Below are 8,471 nucleotides of genomic sequence, written 5' to 3'. Positions count from 1 at the left end.
ACAGTAAACTGCTCAGCCTTCAGAAAAGACAGGCAAGCAACCTACACAGATGCTTCTGCTGGAATCGTGGATAGGAAGTCAAAGGCTTTGTCCTCCAGGACATTTTTTCACTCTGGTATTCACAACTCAAACCAGCAGAAAGCATTGGGTCTCCTGTTTTGAAGGGACCCCTGGGCCTTTGATTCCATCTGATGCTTTTGTGGTATTGTGGGCAGGAGAGTTATTCTCTGCCTATTCTCCAGTTCTTGCAGTTCTTCACATATGCAGCCCTGGTACGGCTGAGCCTGTTCAGGTTCTTGGATGTTCTGTGTTTCTCATCCAGCCATCCCAAATCCTTGTATTTTACTCCCAGATCTTTTTTATACGAGGTTGGAGGGAAGATCCTCCATCCAAACATGTTTTCTGCACATCATAAATTGGATCCTGAATGGTTCTCAAGGTCAGAGTCGCTATCTTTTTCCTTGGTTTATGACATCTTAGTTTATAGACACAAATTTCCGTCAAACAGACCTACGTGGTAAAGTGTGCAAGGTTAATTTTTTGGAGACTTCTGGATGCCTGTGTGACTTCCTAGAGTTGAAGCAGAGCAACCTGTCTCCTTCAGTGTGGCTAGCAATAATCTTTGCTCTTCATCTTCCAGTAGATGGTTAGGTTGCATTTTCCCATCCCTTGTGCTAAGATTCCTGAAAGGTCTGACTAACCTATCCCATATAATGTAAGATCAGTTTGTATCATGGGATCTTACTCTTGTCTGTACAGCTTCTATGAGGCACTGTTTGAGCCAAGGGCTTCATGTTCCCTGTTTTTGTCAGTGATCGAGACAGCCATTTTTTTTCTCATCTTAACAAGAAGTGTGGGGGACATCCATGCTCCCAGTGGCATATTTTGTCTGTGTGGTTTGCAGTCTGATCATGGTCTCCTTAAGGTTATACCCTGAGTTCCTGACAGACATGGTCACAGAGTTGCACCTAAACCTTTCATATCTTTTTCTCAAAACCCCAGGCATCCAGGATAGAGGCAGCTCTTTGCACTGGACATAAGAGGCAATTTGGCCTTTTACTTACAAAGAAAAACATTATACAGGGCATGTCCTCAGATTTTGTGGCCGTACTGGAAAGGTTGAAGGGCAGGTGACCTCCCTACAGAAGCTTTCCAAGTATATGCTTGCCTGTGTGTCCTCCAGTGACAATTAGTCTGTACTTCCTCAGAAATCCATCAACATGAATTGTATTCCTAAAAAAAATCCCTGATGTTTATAAAGTTGGTGCTTTGTTTGCACATTCATAAGATATTAGGCAATTTCTGAAGCCTCCAGATCAGATGCTGCATCAGCAAAACACTCTTCCAATTGCCATTCTCCAGAAACTGGACTATTCACCTACAAATGGACTAGTCATTGCTTCAAAATAGCCCTTGCAATGTGCATGTAGACAAGATAATTGCCTTATAAGAGTTATTTATTATTCATTGTTCATATGTGCATTCTGCTGTGCGTGTTTATAAGCTTTGTACTCAAGCTTTGAGCCTTTTGGTCAAGAGGACTCATACAGTACGTGATTGCCCTGCTTCTTCTCAAGTCTCACACTGAGAACTCAGTGGGGGCATATTGAGCCTTGGTTTCCCGTCGACTGCAAAATCTCATGTCTGCTAGACTCCTCAGATGGAGGGATGAAGGAAGAGTTGCAAAATGAGCATATGGAAAATGCATCTCAATTCCTCCCTCCATTCCCTCTTTCTCAGAGATCAGTGCACCTGAGATCTTTCAGTTGATAGGAAAGTGAGACATGCTTGGTATGCTCTGCTGCTTTGTGTCCTTTCGTGCAGCACACAAGGAGAAGTGGAGCAGCAGGTCACATGCATGCCCATAGGTACCATTTGGCCACAAAGCTTCAGCTTGAATGCATGAGACTTACACACACCCGCAGTGGAATGTGCCAATGACCAATGCATCCAGAGGAACTCTAGTTACTATAAGGTAAATAACTTATTTTTATGGCATCTGGTTGGTCTCAGAGCACTGTATAAAAAGTTCTTTCATAAAGTATTCAACCTAATAATTTCTCTGAGGTTTTCAAAGATGATTTAAGCTGGGAATAGAAATAGAAGATATGTGTTTTGCCTTAAAATTGCAATCTTTTTCCTTGAGAAAAATAATTATTTTAACAGAGATGGAAATGAAATATAGGGTCCCACCCAGGGCTTCTTTTCTTGTCTAATTGTGTGTATATTTTCACCTAACTTAAATGTAGGGAAGAGAGACAAGGCAGAGCAGCAGTTATATTCTGGCAGTTCCCCTTTACGGCTGTCCCATTCTCCCTAGGTTAGTCTAAAATAGGGAAACTGGGTTCAAGATTCAGCAATACTGCTAAACCATTTTGTGATGAGGTCAAGAGTTAAATAATAATAATCCAGTTAATAAGGGAGGTGAGACCAAAGTTCCACTGAAAGAACAGTAACAATACTGCTAACCTACAGCACACTGAAATCAGGAAGGAGCGATGGGGTGTGGAGGGTATGTGCTTTAGCATACAGGCTGTTTATAGAACTGTATCTTCCAAGTTTTATTTGCTGCTGTTGGTGTAATAAAAGGAGTTGAGGCAGGCCTTTGTGTCTTTATTAAAATCATGATTTTCCTTCAGCATCCCTGTGGGAAAATCAACATTGCTACTGTTCTGGATGTATGGTCTATTCAGAGATTGCTGCAAGTGCTGTTCTGTGGAGGGGAATCTTTGGAACATCTGTGCAGAATGTAACTCCTCAGCTGCAGAGTAGGCCCCATGATGTGCACAAATGTACACACACACATATATACATGCTGCAATGGGGACAGGAATCCAATAATGTCCTCCTGACCCCAAACCAATCTACTGAATAGTATTATTTTAAATGTACAACGTAGCCTTTTTCTGCTTTCCAAATAATAAAGAACAATTGGACAATTTGGAAGGACTGGGCAAGTTGTAGTGAAATAGAAAATGAATTTCCTAGACCCAGTTTGATCAGATGATTGCCCTGTTACCATTTTCTAAGCCTACCTATCACACCTTCATGTGAACTTAACGAATTTATACTTCGAGGCAAAGCAGATAAAATTTGTGAAATTAGCCCTTGATCTTTTGTAGATTTTTGATGGGTTATTTATATTGAGTAGATGTTGACTCTGTTCAGTTGTTAAGAAAGCTGAGGGAACCACCAGTCTTCCCACTGTGCTTTCATATATTACGAGACCTGTATTAAATTCTATGATATGATTCTCTTGTTGCTTCAGAGTGCTCACCGACTGTGCTGTTTACAACCATTGCTTCGAGTTCCTCTCCTCTAATTTCATCCTGGATAGCCTCCAATCTGGCTTGTACTCTCTCTAACTTCACTGAAACTGTTCTGTGCAAGGTCTCCAATGACCTTTTTACTGGATGAGTTTCAAGGCCTCTACTCCTTCCTCATCCTCTTTTGACCTCTTGGCTTCTCCTGACTCTGTTGATTTATAGTACCTGCTCTCTCAAAATCTTGCCCTTCCTTGGATTTCATAACCTCACCCCTTTGACTTTGTCCTCTTTTCCTTTCATCTGTGCAGGGTCCTACAAGGTCCTGTCATCTGTGTCCCCTGCATGCGCTCCCTCTATATCTCATCACTGGATCATCTTATCCATTCATTTGGCTTCAGCCACAGCCTTTGACTCAAAATATATTTTTTCACTCCTCACCTGACTTCCCTTAGTCCTCATGTCTCAACATACCCCACTGACGTGTCCTTATGGATGTTTTGGGATTAATTTAGACTTACTGTGGACAAACTGAGTACTTGAGCTTTCCTCCCAGGTCATCTTCACTCCCCACATTCACCTGTGATCGAGAGAGACAGTACCCTGTCACTCATGTCTATAACTTGTGAATCACCTTTGATTTCTTTCTTTTTTTACTTCTTGCATTATATCTCCAGACTTTATTTCTATCTTGTTCTTTCTTCCTCTGTAACTTTATAAAGGTCCGATAATTTAAGGCAGTTGGAAGGGTAGATTTGTACCTTATAGACTAACTAAATTGGAGATACAAATACCATAAGTTTTTGTGAGCCCAAGTTCACTTCATCAGATACTGTGAAAGGATGTGCACAGAGCAGTATGTAAAATAGAGAGAATGTTTTGAATATAAAAGGCAGGGAGGGAGGAAGAAAGGGGTGAGAGGGGATGGGTGGCAGTGCTAGGAGAGGTTAACAAGCAAGAAATATACCCACAGGAACAAAGGGGTCACAAAGTAATCGAGGTTTATACCATACTTAACACACTTCAGTCTGTGGGTGATGTTCCATGATTTCCCTTTCAAATTGGATTTTAAAGTTTTGCTGCCAAAGAACAGTCACCCTGAGGTCAACAATGGGAGGTTAAAGTGTTCTGCCACAGGCCTTTGTCTCTTTATGAAGCTGATGTCAGATCAGTGTTCATTCATTCTTACACATAAGGATTGCCCTATCTGTCTAATGTAGACAGCAGGGGGGCACCATAAGCAGATGAACATATACGAAGTTGGTAGAGTTGAAGGTGAATGAACTTCAAATGTTACATTCCATGTTATTCAGTCCAGTGATGATGATGTCTTGATGAAGGTGCACATACAAGTTGGCATCTGAGTTTGTTGCAAAGCCTGGTGCCTTGGTGAGAATAGGAGTTAGGTAGCCTGTTGCTTGAGAAATGCCATTTGAGGGGGGGCTGAGGGGAGGCTGTTTGTAAGCCAGGACAGGTTTCCCCCTGTGGCTGTATTGAAACTGCCATTTTCTTTTTCTAGGAGGGGTTGGAAGTCATTAATAATGTGTCCAAGGTGTTCAAGCCAAGGGCTGTAGGTGACAACCAGAGAGATTTTGTTGATTTGAGTGGCTTCACTTTTGGGATTGTATTGTAATTGTAGGAATCCCTGCTCCAGATCTTTAAGGTGTGCATCCCAGTTAGTGTGATCAGAGCAGATAGGATTATAACATAGAGCTTGACTATAGATGATGGATGTAGTGGTGTGCTTAGGATGAAAGCGGTGTTGTGAGGGTAGCTGCGGTGGTCAGTCGGTTTCCGATGCACTGTGGCCACTGCAAACCTTCACTGTGGTGTCTAGGAAATGAAATTTCTAGGTGGAGTATTCCAGAGCTAGTTTGGTGAAGGGGTGGAAGTTGTTAAAGTCTTGGTGACATTTCTCCATGTGTGCAAACAATGAAGATATCATAAACGTACCCTGGGTATCTCAGGAGGATGAGAGGGCAGCTGCAGAGGAAATGGACTTCAAGTTCTTTCATAAATATATTGGCATATTGTAGGGGGGGCATCCATGTGCCCTGCATGACAGTGTCATTTGTTGGTAGGTGTAGGGAGTCCCCAAATCTGAAATAGTTGTGTGTTAGGGCAAAAGCTGAGTATAGTGGAAAAAGAAGCAGTGTTCTCACTGGGGATTATGGCTTGTAATTTGTCCTTCTGGTGGATGTTGGTGTACAGAGAGATGACATCTGTGGTAGCTAATACAATGTTTGCTGGAAGCTTGTCAGTGGAGTCCAGTTTCTTTAAGAAATCAGTGGTGTCTTTCAAATAGTTGGAGTCATGAAAGCATATACCGTGTGTGTATGTGTATGCATATGCAATACATCTGACTCAGTCTACAAAGTGGATATTTAATCTGCTTTCTACCTGATTTAAGGTTAATGTAGCTAACTGTGTCCTGCTGATAATTTAAACCAGGGGTCTCAAACATATGGTCTACAGGCTGGATCCAGTCAGCTAGGCTACTGGAAGTTGGTGATGTGGCTAGGAGGGGTAGAGCCTGCTACAGAATCTGGGGCTCTTGGTTCCCATTTATCATGACCATTGGTAGCAGAAGGGCAAGCAAGGGCTGTATTGATATAGCCGAGATCACTGTGTGGCTGCTTGCCCTGCTACTGCCACAGTTTCTGCTACTGCCAGCCGCTCCAGTCCCACCAGAGCTGCCATCGACCCTGCCCGACCCTCTGGTCATATTGCTAGCTCCACCAGTCTTACTGTAGCAGCTGCCACTGCTGCAGCTGCCTGTGCCTTGGGACAGATCCAGCCCATGAGGAGCATATGTGGTCTGGATCTGTGCTGGGCAAATTTGACACCTGCTTTAAACTAATTCAGACCCTCTGTGGTCTCTCATCTTGATGACTACACCCTCTTCTTCCCTGTATTCCCTGCTATGCACTTATGCTGCCTTTGGTCCATTCAGAAGAAAGCTGCAAATCACCTTTCTGTTCTGCTGTTCTTAGGAGTGTCAGATAGTATTGTCATAGGATTAATGAAATTATTTGTAAACAGTTGAGTTGGACAAATACAGTATGGACATATTTATTAGCCACTCTGGGTTTTCTTTCTTTTCCCCCCCATTTTTTGGAAAAGTCTGTTACTGAGTTCTATTTGTAGTGTTCAAAAGCAAATTCTAATGTATTGATACTTTCAAGGAGAAAGGAAAAAAACACCCGTGGTGTGAATTTATCAAGTATAATTTCAGGCCATTAAGATTTGCTGTTCAGGCTGCTGATTTCTTCTCAGTCATAGTAGAATATTGCCATATATTACAACAAGGGTAAGCTATTAAGAGGATTTTGGTGTTTCTGCACAAATTTTTGGTTCTGTTAAAAAAAGAAAAGAAAGAAAGAAAAAGAGAAAAAAGAGAAAAAAGGACTACATCAGTGGTAACAGCTGTTGGGGCTGCTTTAGCTCTCTTAGTAAATGTTGGACATTCATTGAGTTGCTCAGTTCTAGTCTTTATTGGTGTAATCCTAAAATGTGCCAAGTAAGTGCTTGCAGCTTCCATTGGGCATCAACATTGGCAAGCAACTTGTGAACTGATCCTACAAATAAATGCTTTGTATGCATAGAACTCCTATGGAAGTCAGTAGAGAGAAGCGTTGACAGAATAAGGCCCTTAATCTTTACTCGAAAGACACTCGAGGAGCAGAGCATGGGCAATTACATAGAAGTTAGTGAGATGCCGTGCTGAATCCTGCTCCATTGAAACTGATGAGAGCTTGGCTTGAAACCTGAGGCATCTTATAGATGAACAAGCGAAAAAATCATTATCGTTTTCAGGGACTCATCAGTATTGATGAATGACATGAAAAAAGTATGAGTCCTTTGGGATAGCACCGTGCAGATTTTTTGTCACAACCCCGAAGCACAACAGGGTTTGTTAGCTTTGGTTTGGTTTGGTTTGGTTCGGTTCGGTTCGGTTCGGTTCAGACATTGGTCAAAACTGGTGTGACTGTCAAAAGAACCCCAGGTTCTGAAATGAAATAATTTGCAACCATAGGAAGGTTGGTGGTTTCAGCTGACTACTTTCTGAGTTTTCAAGTGTGTTCCAACTCTGAAGGGCATGAAACCATGTAAATTTAAATTTAAATCCTTCCAAAATGCCTCTAGTGGTGACTCCTAGGTGATCAAAAAAAAACTTGTCAAGGCTTCATAGCTCTTCTTTAAACAGCCAATAACTATACTAGTGTTTAAAAAGAAGTTTGACTGCCTTCATGATAAGACGGTAGTGCCAACTTTCAGTGTTAGCCTTACAACCTTAAAATGTGTTGCACTAAATACTGCAGTGACTGAAGGAGTTACTAAGAAAAGAATGCCAGCAGTTGGAAAGGATCTGGTTTCTGGGCACTGAAGGAGCTGTGTGGGCAAAAAATTCTAGCTGGCTTTGGGGACAGAGGAGCTCCACAATTGGAGACAGTGTTGGGGACATCTCGGGTGCAGTAGGTAAAGCAAATTGAAACAGGAGGGGGAGCTCTTCCTGCATCAGTCATCAAAGAAATGGCCCCTCCCTACGTTCACTGCAACAAGCCACAGGGGGTGCATCCACACATGCAAGCACGCGTGCTTGCAGCAGCTTTAATAGAAGTGGTGCAAATTTGAGCCAGGGCTTTTTGCCTTGGTGCATGTGCTCGGACATGCACTTTGTTGTGGAGCAAAGCGTGCCACTTGGGGCAAAATAATCCTGCCTGGCTCCTCCTGGATCTGCAGGCAGGGGGAGCTATTCCCAGCAGTATAAAAATCTGCCCTGTCCTGGCCCCAGCAGTACAAAAAGCTGCCTTGGCAAGCAGCTCAGGGCTAGTCGCTCTCAGGAGCTTCTGGGGCCCGACCACTTGGTACCTGGGGACACTACCCCTTGTGCCAAAATATCCCAAATTCCATGTTTTTCCACAATTAAAACAAAACACCCCCCCCACACACACACAATCAGTTGGGCAATACTTTATTGGTATTTTTACAATGTTAAAGCAGTGTGGAAGTCTACCAGTGTCTCTATCATCATGATAAAATAAATTCTAAATACCTGTATGTGTTGATGGGTACTTAGGTCGTTCTTTGCACAAAATGGGTGTGTGATGGAGATGTGGTGTTTGCAGGAAGGGGTGTGGGGGTAGGCGGGTGAGTGTGTGTGGAGGGATGTGGGTTGGTGTGTGGAGCGATTGCTGGGGGGGACTG

The sequence above is a fragment of the Crocodylus porosus genome, unplaced genomic scaffold (assembly GCF_001723895.1).
Source record: "Crocodylus porosus isolate Cpor-Errol unplaced genomic scaffold, CroPor_comp1, whole genome shotgun sequence".
Classification (NCBI taxonomy): domain Eukaryota; kingdom Metazoa; phylum Chordata; order Crocodylia; family Crocodylidae; genus Crocodylus; species Crocodylus porosus.
This window is presented reverse-complemented; position numbering follows the sequence as displayed.